At 33.0% G+C, this 14,943-nt stretch overlaps 2 pseudogenes; both read left to right on the top strand.

The window, feature by feature from the left end:
- Positions 1-1,837: 1,837 nt before the first annotated feature.
- On the top strand, positions 1,838-2,782 carry LOC121245526 (annotated as a pseudogene).
- Positions 2,783-5,980: 3,198 nt separating this feature from the next.
- LOC121245530 lies at positions 5,981-12,444 on the top strand (annotated as a pseudogene).
- The last annotated feature ends 2,499 nt before the right edge of the window (positions 12,445-14,943 follow it).

Here is a 14,943-nt window from a genome sequence, read left to right on the forward strand (position 1 = left end):
ATATTTTACCGGTCCGGCTGATTGGAACTTACACATGTTTTATCCAAACCCGTTTGGCTTTCATTAGTTCTATTCAATTCATTCTTTTCTTTTCTTTTTTTGGTTTCTCTCAATAATTTTTTAACTTTCGGTCCTTTGGGTTATTTAGATGCTGTATGAATTGTTATTGTGCTTATTTGTTAATATTTTGTTGCTAAGAGGCAGTGGTAGAGCAGAGTTCAAGAACATGAGCATGTCTCTTCTGTTTTCCCTTTTAGCAAGTAGTAATCTTTCTTACTTATGCATAATATCTCTTTTTTTTTTTATAAGGTTCTTTGTACAATATATAATAACACGAAGGTTTCCTAGATACTGTTGTGTTTTCTTGCAATTAATTGCGATCGATATAGTGATCTTTTTGGTTTTAAGAGAGAAATAATAGAACCATTGACACAAAATTTAACAGATTTACTCAGTTGCATATAAAGCCTTGACCCATACTCATTCTATGAGGTTTAGCGAAGAAGTATATTTAATTTCTGCTTATAATTTCTTTTGCAATTTATTAGTAATAATTGATAAAGATCCAGTTCCTTTGGTGCCTAGAGGGTATTTGCTGTGGCTTCACAAATTTAAGTATCTGCTTGTAAATGGCTTCATGAATTTAACTACCTGCTTGTAATTAAGTAGCTAGTTTTTTTTTTTGTTTTTATTCCCCTTTCCAAAATTGCTAAATTCACGTCTTATAAAAGTTGTTTATTTTTTTGTGGGCATTACATAATAACCTCTAGGGTTTACCTTTGGTTCAAAGTAAACCATGAGTTCATATTGAGTTGTTTTTCTATAAAATCTGTAGTTCAAAATCAGTAGGATTTAAACCCTTAGTGGTTCTTTGTGGAATAGAGTGAAGAACAGACACTTGGACTTGAGTCCTTCTACCTACTGAGAAACCCTTCACAGGAATGCCATGCAGTATTTTAACGAAAGAAAATGCACAAAAAAAAATCTTTATTACACTATGTTTGTTCTTAGGATCTTTTTATGTACGATGAAGTTATTTTGCAAGTCTTTTGAGTGCATTAAAATGAAGAGTTTTAGGAATGAAGGGCTACTTGCGAGGTTTACCTCCACTCTAATTTAAAAGAGTTATTATGGGTTTGTATTATAACGATTTTGAGACTGTAAGAATGGACAATCAAAGTGTGCATTTTCTACTGGTTCTATAAACTTGATATTTTGTTGTTCCAGCATGTGCTATAGCTGTATTCTACAAAATTACTTTGAAGTTTTTTTTTAATACCACAACGGTTTATTTAAAGGCTTCTTAATTTCAGAAATTTTTTATTGCATGGCTTCATTCATAGGGCAGAATAATAACACCTCTGTCCGTATTGAGTGTCACATTCTTTTTTATCTTTTTCTTTTTTATATCCACAAATGAGCATCTGCTTTCAAATAGTCAAGGTATATCTTTCCATATTACCATCAGTAATCATGGAACCAATCAAGACACATCTTATTTGATCACATGGCTCTGTACATAGGGCTGAATTATAATGCCCCTATTGAGTGTATTGCTTTCTTTCTTGATGTCCCCGAATGAGGGTCTGATTTTAAGAAGTTGGAAGCATTTTCATATTACTCAGTAATCAAGGAACAAATCAAGCACGCCTTATAGTATACATTGTGTCATTAAATATCATGTTATTCTTGTTGTTTTAAACCAAGACGCTTAGATGGGACAAAGGGGTAGATGAAAATACATATTTTAGTAATTAGAGACAAGGATCTTTATTGATGTGTTCATTGATTTTCATGCAGTAAATAGTTCTCTGGCAAAAGCATAAAAGTCAATTTTTGTCAAATGGCGTTGGTTGTAATCTGTGGGCAACCGTGCAGTGGGAAGTCCACAGCTGCCCTATTCCTATCTGAAGCTCTCAAAGATACAGAATCAAAGCTGACAGTTAGGATCATTGATGAAACTTCTCTTCATCTTGATCGCAATCAGAGTTATGCCAATATGACTGCTGAGAAGAACTTAAGAGGAGTGCTTAGGTCTGAAGTTGATAGATCAGTCTCAAAAAGATAACATTATAATTGTAGATTCTTTGAATAGCATAAGGGTTACAGGTATGAGTTGTGGTGTTTGGCTCGTGCTTCAGGAATAAGATACGTGTGTCTATATTGTGATGTGGAAGAAGACCCATTGTAGAAAATGGAATGAAGAACGAATGGAAAAGGGAGAAGCTTCTTACAATGAGGTGATATTCGAAGATTGGTAAGAAGGTTTCGAGAACCGGATAAGAGAAATCGATGGGATTCCCCTTTGTTTGAGTTATGGCCATATAAAGATGGAATAGAGAAATCTGCTTCTGCCAATTGGATGCAGTTTCATATTTGACAAAGAAGGTGGACTCAAAAACACACGAGTAAAGGTTCTGCAGCCAACAATTGCAACACAAAATGCACGATTTTCAGAGGCAAATTCTCTATACGAGTTGATAGAGCAACGCAGGAAGTCACTAATGCTATTGTAGAAGCACAATCCCAGGCACTTGGAGGGCCTCTAAATGGGTTTCTCTTGGCTATGGATTACCAACCATCAACGTTTCAAGATCAGTTGGGTTGCCAGAACTACGTAGGCTGCGACGAACTTTTATTAAACTGACTGGACAGACGAGTTTAAGCGGGCCGCCGCCGCCTTCTGATGCAGATAGTGCCAAGAGATTTTGTGGATTACTTAAACAGGGGAACTAGGAACTGCTTGAAGAATATAATTTCGAGTATCATGTTTATGTATTAAGAAGATTGCCATTGATTTTTGACGTGAAAAGTAACAAAAATCAAGTAATTTGTTTTTTCTAGGTTATGTGAGACTTTGAGTTCTTCTACGAACGAACACATATTGGATGCGCTGGTTTTTCATAGGAATTTGTATTACACTTGGAAAATGCTATATGCTGCATTTTATTCTCTCGTCAGTTTATTGTATTGAAATGTCACATTATCCATCAAGAAATTATTCCTGTGTTTATAAAGGATGGAGATTCTCCGCAACTGAGTGAAGATGGACATGACAGTAGACTTTAATGTCAATTTTATTGCCATACAATATTACAAAATGGGCTGCTTGGAACACCACCAAAAGCATTCTCATCTATTTCTATCCCGGATGGCTTTATTGAATTCAAATTATATCTTTGAACCCCATGACTCTTTATCCTTTTCCTTTTTAATTTGTTTTCTTTTTCTTTTCATTGTAATTTTCGTTTGATCTTGTAACAGTTCTCTAACATAGAGCGATCTTTGTCAACTAGTGTCATATGGCTAAGGCCTACTTGAGCACCCCAAACTATAAGTTTTTATTGCAACAGAATGAGTCATTTTGTTCTTTTATTTTGACTGCTTATATATTTTATTTTATTTTAATGATTAAATATAATTATTAATGTATTGATATATATTTTTTATTTTTTAAAAATATTTAAAGATATTTAAAAAAATATATGAAAAAATAAAAAGTTAGATTTAGTTTTGGCACACCTAGCCTTTACTACCTCCACTGCTTGCGGCACCCTAATAGTACCCATATAAATAATGAAAATGCTATTTAGCCCCTCAATGTTATCGTTTAAAGTTATTGCTCGAGTATTTTAATTTATTAATTTTATTTTTTTACTTAATAGTTAAGAAAATGATTATTGATAAAATTGTATATTTTTTTAATTATTTCTTAATCTTTAAAAATGTTAAAAAATAATTTAAAATATGAAAAAAAACTATAAATAATAGAATTCCCTTGAATGTCCCTTTGTTCTTGTCGTGAGCCATATATAATACAAGAAAAATGAGAAAATTACTACCTCTTACTACTTATTTACTATTCTTTTATATTTAATTTTTATTTATTTACTTAATAATTAAGAAAATGACTACTAGTAAGTTTATATATATATATATATATATTTAATGATTAGGGATGTTAAAAAAAATATTTATAATAAATAATAAAAAAATAAAAATATTATAAGTAAGAAATGAGTAATATATCACTAGCCATAAACAATTCGGTTACAGTAAACAGGGATTTGACGTGCGGAGAAGGCAACAGTTACAGGTGGAATTAATTGAACATAGCTGTGTCCCGATAGGTCAGTGTCGGATATGCATCAGACAGCGTGGCTGTCTATCTTCCATTTGGCAACTCCTCATAAATCAACCACTTTAATTAAGGTTGGCTTCTTTTACTTCTTAAGTTTTTTCTTTTCTTTCAACGAAGCAACTATCTTTCAGAAAATCAATGTCTCGTTAGTTCATTATCCGTATTCTTCGATATTAAATGTGTTAATTATAAAAAAATATTAATTTATAAATTAAAATAACTTTATATAATATATTAGATTATAAAATAATTTTTATTATAAAGTATTTGAGGTATCATTTAAAATTATATCAATTTATAAATTTATTTTTATAAAATTTATTTGTGATTATAACACTTCAATTTATGATATATGACAAGAGGAAATGATTTATAAGAAAAATTTAAAATTATTGAAATTACAAAAGGAGTTATATTAAAAAAAAAATGATGCTCTCACACTGTTTATATGATATTATAAATAATTTTATATGACAACATTTAAATTAGCAATCATTTAAAATATATCATGAGAAAGTACAATCGATTATGACAAAATGAATTATCTATTTATAATAATAGGATTTTTAAATCTAAAATAACCCATCAATCAAGTCAATTTTTAAATAATTTATTTACACTGTTAGACAAACCAAACATTTCTAATCAAGTAATGGTTACTAACATTTTTATAATAAGAAAATGTTACTCTCACTGCTATTCTTATTGTTTGAAGTTATTGCTGTAATTTTTTATTTTTTTTACTTAATATTAAGAAAATATTTTTAATAATAATATTATTTTTATTTTTTTAAAATATTTAAAAATGTTAAAAAAATATGTAAAAAAAAAAAAAAAAAAGGTAGAACGGAAGTCTTTATAATATTAGATAAGAAGTCTTAAATTCATAAAAAAATTTATAAAAATAAATTTATAATAACTAAATATATATATTATATTAAAATATTTTAAAATTTAATATATCACGAAAATTCATCAATTTATAAATTTTATTTTAATAAAATCTATTTGTGAACCAAATATTTTGGCATAGATTTAAACCATGACCCGTTACAGTAGCAAGTCTCTCTTTTTTTTTTTTCGCAAGTTGCTAGTGATATATTAAACATAAACAGTGCGATACATAGATGGAGTCCAGAAAATTAAAACAATTACAAAGATAAATGTGGATCTTTTTACTATAGAATTACAGTAAAGATATGGAATTTAGATCAAAAGGATATTGTCGAAAGTTTGCGTTGCTACTACTCATTGTATGTGCGTGCATTTTTTTTATTATAATTTTTTACTGTTTATTTTTAAATGAATTTAAATGATATTAATGCATTATGATATGGTTCAAAATCTATTTTTAACATCGGAAGATTTGAGATTGCTTGAATTGTTATATTTGAATCTCCTTTAAGATTATTTTCTCAAACTTTAATCTTTCGGCTTCTTTATGTGTAAGTGCTGCACTTGCTTTCCTTGATTTGGATTGACGTTATTAATCAAATATGTTTTTGGCAAACATAAGGCTCGTGCTTAATAGCCTTAATTACATAAATTTTTTTTTTTTTTTCAATTCGGAAAGTGAAAGGCCTAATCAAGACAACATAAAATAACTTCACCATAAGTACGTGTCCACGCAATGGTAAATTAAAAAAAAAATTAAAAAAAAAAGATCCAATTTTTGCTGTTTGTTTTGTCTAATAAAAAATTATTAATTTAAAATAAATTGTAAAAGAGTTGAATAGTTTATAAATAATAATAAAATTATTAATTAAAATTAAATAAAAGAGATACACTTACCCAAACGGCCCGCCCGCTTATGGATCTAATCATTTTTCTGTCGTCTCTAAAATGTTATGAAAAAAAATGACCCAATAAAAAACACGTCCCAAGAACTCGAATCCGATAAATTTGGACTCATCCCTGTAGTAATTTCAAATCTCTCTCTCTCTCTCTCTCTCTCTGAATTGGCTCTGAATCTGTGTCTTGATTCTTCAACGACCCGAAAGGGTACGCCCCCAAAACCCTACTTCCCACATTTTTATGTTCGTTCACGCTGATTTTAGATCAATGTCCATTGGTCAGTCTGGGTGGTGGATAGTGGTTGGTATGGTTGGATTGGATCTGTGTTCATGTCTGTCCTTTCAAGATCTGGGTTTCGCTCACTGGATTATGATAATGGAAAAGTGATGCATTTTTTTTAATATTTTTGCATTTTATGCTTTTGGTTGTTGAGAACCTTGGCAAAAGGAAAGAAAATTTGGTCTCATGAGTATATGTATCTGTCGTGACATTCGGTTATTTTGCTCAGCTACAGAACAGTACCGTTAGTGACCCATTATTCCACTTCTTTGCAGGTTGATCTAGTAGATTGAGAGGATTGGTCTGTCAGAATTGCATTACTCAGTCGTGATCAGTTGGTTTATAGCCCGGAATCGGGCATTATTTGGAAGAATACTTCTAGATTTTTCTCTTTTTGTTTTTTTAATTGGATAGTTGATCCATTTGGACATTGAAACTTGGGGATCTGAATTTTGTATCTCACATTTGTTTATGGTGGATATCTATTAGTTTTCACTGTATCTTATCAGAATTACGTGCGTCAGATGGTAAAATCAAAGTGGGAAGAGATATAGCTGCCTTATTTGGGACATGTGAAGGGTTGTTGTTTCAATGTCTGTGGCAATAGTTCAGATTCATGATAATATGTATAGAAGCTCGTATGTCATGATAGGTGGTTTTTCCCGTTCTTTGATATATGGATTCGACGAGTATTTATTTAGTGGGTTTTCTTAACTTGATTCTTGGATTGGGTTGCACAATTTGGACATGAGAAGCTTTTGGTTTAATAAACTCTCTGTCATTTTTGGCCCCAGACCACCGGTCAGCTGGTTACTCTTGCCTTGTTAGCTTGCTCGCACTAATTGCAGTTTTAGGATCATCTTCTTCTAATGCCTTCGACTCTGTAACTCCTACACCGTACCGGACATTTATTTAAACTACAGAAGGCTAAAGAGCAAGCAGCGGTTGATTATTTGGAGTTGAGGTCTCTCTCACTTGGAGCTAGTAGGCAAAGAGAGCTTGGCCTTTGTGGCAAAGAAAGAGAGAATTACGTGCCTTGTTACAACGTTTCAGCAAATTTGTTAGCTGGGTTTAAAGATGGGGAGGAGTTTGATCGCATTGTGAAGTTCTGAGAGATCGAAACCGTGTTTGGTTCGCTCTCCCAAGGACTATAAGAGCCCCCTGAGGTGGCCTGCTGGTAGGGATGTGATATGGAGTGGAAATGTGAAGATAACCAAAGACCAATTTCTTTCATCTGGAAGCATGACCAAAAGGTACTTGTCAGTTAGAGCTAACTGTTGGAGTTTGTGGAATTACCTACAACTACAAAAGGGTCGGAGCGTTTTTTTTTTTTTTTAAATCGGTAAACAAAATTTTATTGAGAGTAAGAATAGGCAAGAGCCTTTTTAACTCACTACTTTCGCACATATATTGTTTTTACATGTTTTTTCTTGAGCTTGTGGGCAATTTATGAGTTGATTGTGTATACTATTTACAATTTGTTGTGATAGGTTGATGTTACTTGAAGAAAATCAAATTGCCTTTCACTCTGAGGATGGATTGATCTTTGATGGTGTTAAAGATTATTCTCGCCAAATTGCTGAGATGATAGGTTAGGAAGTGACTCTGACTTTCTTCAAGCTGGTGTAAGATTTTTTTTTGTATCTTATAGACATGTTTCTAGTTGTTACCCTTTGGACACCACTGGGTTTTTAGAAGTCTGGAATTTGTTGAATGCATTCTTTATTGTCCCATGATGTTTAACAATTAACTTTTTGAAGTAAAATGCCATAGGGTCTGTTTTTTGTTTCTTTGTGTGCTACTTTCTTTCTCCATTAGCAGTAGAATATCAGTTGTGGTTCATTTTTTCATTAATGATATTAATTACAGGTGCGTACTGTGCTAGATATTGGTTGTGGATTTGGTAGCTTTGGAGCTCATTTAGTCTCACTGAAGTTAATGGCTGTTTGTATTGCGGCTTACGAGGCAACTGGCAGTCAGGTCCAATTGGCACTGAGAGAGGTCTTCCAGCAATAATTGAAGCTTCATTTCAAGACAGCTTCCATATCCATCCTTGTCATTTGACATGGTTCATTGTGCTCAGTGTGGTATTGTTTGGGACAAAAAAGGTACTTTCAGAGTAGATTAGTTATGGTTTCATACCCCTTATAGATGGCATGCTTTCTTTTTAGTGTTGCAAGCTTCTTGGTGCTTGATTCATGTCACTTGTACTTTTATTGCTTTCTTGATATCTTCTCCCCTTTTGTTTTTGCCACGGATTCTCCATTGTTTGAATGCAGTAATAGCGGGATGGGGAACTGAACGTGTCTGAGGAATAGTTGGGGAAATAGCCTTGGATACCCTTTCCAGAAAAAAAATAGAGTAATAATATACATAGTTCTGACCTAGAGTGACAGGGCATCATAGCACCATCATGATATTTTAAAGTTTCTAATTTTGTTCTTTTATTTTTTATTTTTTATGTGGATCTATAGATTATGGGGTTGAGTATTGTTTGCAGCTGTAAAAAGCATGTCTTTGCTGTCTAATGATGGCTTCATTGAACAGATGGATTTACTCATTGAAGTTGACCGGGTGCTCAAGCCTGGAGGTTACTTCGTGTTAACCTCACCCTCAGGCAAGCTACATGGAACAGCAGGTAAAAGGAAGAGAAATGTGTTAACTCCAATGGAAGAATTGACCCAAGAAATCTGGAGTCTTCTAGCGCAGCAAGATGAAACTTTCATCTGGCAGAAAAACTGTGGATTCTGATTGTTATGCCTCTCGGTTAGGATATGTTAAATGATGCACTGTTTTCCATAACATACTTTGCGAGTTCTGAGATCAAGAAACTACAGTTTTAGATTTGATTTTCCTTGCTCCATCGAAGTAGTTTGGACCTGCCATGTTTTCTCTTGAACTCACAGCTTTATTAATGCTTCATTTTGTTCTTATTTGTAGCAAGCAGAGTGCTATACCACTTTGTAAAGAAGGGCATGATGTTCAGTCATATTATCAGCCCCTTGTATCATGTATAAGTGGACCTCTAGCAAACGCTGGATTCCAATCCAGAATAGATCTGCTGGTTCGCAATTGAGTGCAAGTGAGCTTGAAGTTCATGGAAAGTATTCTTTTATTATGATTTGTAAGGTTAAATACACTTTTCACTCCTAAACTATTAAGTATTTTACATTTTGTAACACAAACTAATAAAACTGATACACTGACAATTGCACCCTCCTACTGCAGCCAGTGTCAAATAGCTCTGTTAGGATCCAACAAGATTGTGCTACATTACTAATCATGATCTTAGTGGTGAAACTTGGACTAAAGGCGTTACTTGTCAGTCTTGGTAGCTTGAGGGTGCAATGTGTCAATTTTAATAGTTTAAGTTGAAAAGTGTAAAATACATGGTAAAATCTAAGGGTGAAAAGTGTTTTTAACAATTCTTAATTTTACTTTTTTGGTGTTCCAGTTGTCTGGATAGTCTATTAATCAGCTCGTATCTTTGCAGGAGTTCTGCCCGATAATTTCTTTGAAGACTTGCGGGTTTGGAGATCAGCTCTGAAAAACTACTGGTCTCTGCTTACACCCTTAATTTTCTCAGACCATCCAAAGAGGCCCGGCAATGAGGACCCCATTGCCCCATTTAACATGATACGCAATGTGATGGACATGAATGCCCATTATGGGGGTTTAAATGCTGCATTTTTGGAGGAAAAAAAATCGGTATGGGTGATGAATGTTGTACCCATTAGAGCTCGTAATACACTTCCTCTTATACTTGATCAAGGCTTTACTGGGATTTTGCATGACTGGTAAGTCATTAATTCTGTTCTTTCTAAAATTATTCTTCTAAGTAGAATATTTAGGCCCCGTTTGGATTCAGAGATGAGTTGAGATGGTTTTAGATGAGTTGAATAAAATATTGTTAGAATATTATTTTTAATATTATTATTGTTTTGAGATTTGAAAAAGTTGAATTGTTTATTATATTTTTGTGTGAGAATTTGGAAAAGTTGTAATGATTAGATGAGATGAGTTTTCAATCTAACCGGGGCTTAGTGTTGATCTTTACTTAAATCTCCCTTACCTAATTTTTCTAATAACAACTAATGGCAAATCTGCTTATTAAAAATGATAATTGTGGGAAATCTTATTCTTCAAGATGTCAAGTGATGTTCTAATTAAAAACCTTCTAAGATATAAGACTTGCTGGATTGGATCTATGATGCACCCCTTGCCTGCTGGAGATATATATCGCAACTTACGAATCAACTAGCTAATTAAGAAAAAGAAAAAAGAGCAGAAGAAAAAGAAAACTCCCAATTTCATTTCTCTTTTGGGGATTGAACTGGAAGTTTTTAGACGTAGTATACATATACTTCACTTTTCTGGTTTGGGAAAACATTCATGACCTTCACTTCTAAAGAAAAGCATGCCTCATTTCTTGGGTCCATTGACTATAATGTGTTTTTTTCCCTTCAAAATTAGTAAATAACACTTTGTTAGCAAGAGGTTGCTTTGCAGCTTAATAGATGTAACTATCCATATTGGTACACAGGTGTGAACCTTTCCCAACATACCCCAGGACATATGATATGCTTCATGCAAATGGGCTCCTTTCACATCTCAGTTCAGAGAGCTGCAGTGCAATAGACTTGTTCTTGGAGATGGACCGGATGTTGCGACCTGAGGTATTTGTATTGCAACTCAATTCTTTATTGCTTATGCTGGATAATGTGGTGGAATGTGAATTAATTATTTTGAAATTCTAATTAGAAGATTGCCTTCGAGACCTGTCCTTGTGTTATACTCTTATAGGGAGGAAGCGGACACGAGTTATGCTCCCTTTCCACCCTCTTTCATGTTCTTGATCTGGCTTTTCTCTGCTGGAAAGTTTCATACAACATGATTTATGGAAATTTTTAATTCAAAACTCAAAATTGCTTTTGGCACCTTTCTTTGTCTTATAATCCTTAGATGCTAGAAACTTAAGTCGGAGGGAGTTGAATTATGCCCCTTTTTTCTCCTTTTTTCTTGTTCCTAATCTGACTTTCTCTAAGCAACTGCCTAAGATGGATCCCTCATACTGTAAGTTAATTTCATTCAACCTCCAATTCCTTTTCTTTTCTTTTCTTTTCTTTTCTTTTTTTCTTCGCTACTAGGTACATATTATGTGCTCTCTCTATAAGTCGTGTCCATGGTGTTTCTGATGCAGTAGTTGCTAGTTGGTTGGATATCCACTGCTATATGATAAAGTTCATAATATGTAATATGAAATTCTGAATGGTTTTCAGGGATGGGTTGTTCTTTCTGATAAAGTAGGAGCTATAGAGATGGCACGCATGCTTGCTACACAAATACGGTGGGAAGCAAGGGTGATTGACCTTCAGAACGGCAGTGACCAACGGCTGCTTGTTTGCCAGAAACAATTCATCAAGAAATGATAGATTCAGCATCTAGAGGTCTCACCTCTGTAAACGTGTACACATCTTTGCTCTGGTAATTCTTTAAATCTGCCAGGAAATTAGGAAACGTTCAGGTGGATATAGTAATCAGTCAATAATGACCTGATGTTCCTGTTGTAGAGTCAGCCATACACCCTGCAAGAGTTGGAAAAGTAAATTTAAAACCAGGAAAAAAATTGTGAGGTTTGCGTCAGCTGTGGCCGACTTAAAACTGGTCTAGGCTTTGGAAGGTCCATCTTTGCCTTTGCACTACTGAATGAAACATAATAGCTATTTTGGTTACTTCCCTGTTGAAAGCAGTTCATTGCACAATAACAGAGGAAGCAACTAAAACAACTATTTGAGCGTGTTCAATGTTTATAGCACATTTTAAGTGAGGTTCTTGAATGATTCTTATGTGTGTTAGCTTCACAATAATCTCATGTTATTATTGTCAGGGATATGAAATGTTTGATAGCAAATATATGTAAGATGTGCTTCGAGACTGATGATTTCGACCTTGTCCACCACCGATCAAGATGTGGAGGCTGTACATTAAAGACGTTTGCCACACAAAGTAGCTGCCAATCAGTCTTTTTTTTTCAATTGTCGAGTGTTTGTAGCAATTCATTCATTTAATATTTTTTAGCATTTCATTTTTGTTTTTGTTTTTAGTTTTTTATTCCTTCATTAATTGATTTTGGACACTTTATTTCCTAGTTTACAATCGCCATTGTTGTCCAAAGAATTTTGATTGGCCACAAAATGTAAGAGATATACGTGTAGCAACTTTCTCTTCTACCCTGGTCATTATAGTTTGGGGTGCAACTGTGTCGGTCTGATTTTGGACATATTTTAGAATCGAATTGGTATATGCCAGTTTTGATATTTGAAGAACTGATACTGCAACGGTTACACCTCTAAACTGGTACCTTCGGTTTTACGGTTTCAGTCCAATTTTTTCTGTAATTATATATATAGTATATATAATATGTTATATATATATACACATATTATAGCATATAATAATATAGTGATAATATATTGTAGTATATTATAATTGTATTTTAGACTACAGTGATATATTATAGTATATTATAATATATAATGATATTGTATTAGGTATAACTACTAATACTATGAACTATAGTGATAATATATAGTTATTTATATAGGATTTTAAAATCTAATATTATATTAATTAGTAATTTAGTATATAATACAAAATTATTTTATATATAATTATATATATTGTATATAAAAATTGTATATATATAATATAAAAATCATATAAAAATATTTTATATAATATAATATATATGAACCGGTCCGGTCCGGTGTTATAAAAAGAAAAATTGAAACCGGATTGATTTCAATCAATTTTGAAAAAAAGAGAATTGATACTTGATCGAACTGGTTCACCTGTTTTTTTTTCATCCATAATTATAGTATGTTATTGGAACTAGGGTTGTACAAAAATCGACTAGATTGGTTGTCGTCGATGTGGACCGGTCGCCGGAGTTTAGAATCAACAGAAACCGACAGAGAATCGGTCGGTCGACGATATAAAATTAAAAAAAAAACGACACCAGTCGATTCAATTTCGATCTAAACCAAACATAAACCGTTGAACCGACCGATTATCGATTATATATATTTATATTTATATTATACGTATATAAAACGACGCCGATAAACCCCATTCTTTTCTTTTTCTTCCCTATGCAACTGCAACTTCTTCCCACTGTCAACACAACACACCACTCGCCTCCTCCTTCACAACGACACCAACAACAGACTAACAAATTGCACCAACTTATACCGACACTGAAGACACTAATTTTCTCCCCCATAATCGGCTGGTTCTGAAGCTCTCTAGACATCGTCAGTGTGGCATTAGTTTTGCATCGAAGTCACACCAAATAGGTCGATTTTCAGCCCTAATTGAAACTTCTACTGAAAAATAAAAAACTGGGCATATATGAACTAGAAGTGATGGGTTCTATGGTGGTCAAGGAGTGTCCCTCTAGGATCAGTCATTTATCCCTAAATTACAAATCATTTACAACTCCAAAGCTTCAATATGACCTTCCCTGTTTTACTCATTTGCCATTATAACCTTCCTTTATTGTTGCACAAAATAGCACCCTCTCCCGCCATTTGAGAAGATTGAAACATAACACCATTAAAGTTAAGCTTAAACTTTCCGCTTGGAGAGAGTTTCAAGTTGAAGAGCTTTCCTTTGGCGATTGATTAATGCTAGATACAGTCATGGTTTGTGCAGACGTTGTTTACTCATTTAAAAAAAAAATAGAGTTCACCGTTAAAAAAATTAATTTTTCCATGTAGGTCTCATATTTACTTATTTTTTTAAAGGGGTGTGCGACATTTGCGCAATCTACGATTGCAAATATAATTTCTCTTGGAGACTAGTTTGTATTGCTTTCACTGTTTTGTAACTTTATACATAGGCCAAGCAACTATCTATATATCATACTATCATCCCACTTTATACTTAATAACTTTATACTTGATATGATCAAAATAAGATGAGAGTGTAGTGTATAGCATTACTCTTAACTTCTTTAGGCACAAGATTTGTCTCTTTGTGCACCCCTTAAGTCCCTACATCTCGCAATTTCGAGTCCCTTTACTGCTTTAGCTCCCATACCATGAAAAAAAAAAAAAAAAACCAATTATGTAATTGAATAAATCCTCATCTCCTTCTCGTACCCTTCTTCAAACCCATCCTTCAATTTGAGTTAGCAAATATAATATCTTCGTGCATAATATGAATTCAAAACATTAAAGATTGATAATTGAGCAAGTCGAATTATTTATCTCTTGTAATCCAATAATTATTAATTAATCTTGTAGTAACACTTTTAATACCCATGAAAATTTAATTTTAAAATAATTTTATTACTCATCATCTCCAAGCACTACATTTATTTTTATTATCTAAACTAATTGAATTATTATACTCATCATCTATATATTAAATGCATTAGTAAGATAAAAAAATAAAAAATTATATATGATATGTGGTGTAAAGACGATAAATATAATTTTCTTTTAAAATATATAAATCTTAAAATAGTATTTTTATTAGAATGAAGTCGAACAGCAGTTACGGCACCCAACAAAATCCCACGAGTCGCGCGCTTCCTCTTTCAAAATCCGTAGAGTCCTGCCCCTCCGCCCAACTAACGGTCCGGATCTGGTCTTCCTACCCCAAAACTTGCTCGATCTTTAACATCTACCTTAACTTCTTCACTATATAAGCCCCCTCCCCCTCGC

This window comes from Juglans microcarpa x Juglans regia, unplaced genomic scaffold, assembly GCF_004785595.1.
Source record: "Juglans microcarpa x Juglans regia isolate MS1-56 unplaced genomic scaffold, Jm3101_v1.0 JmScfU0050, whole genome shotgun sequence".
Taxonomy (NCBI): Eukaryota; Viridiplantae; Streptophyta; class Magnoliopsida; order Fagales; family Juglandaceae; genus Juglans; species Juglans microcarpa x Juglans regia.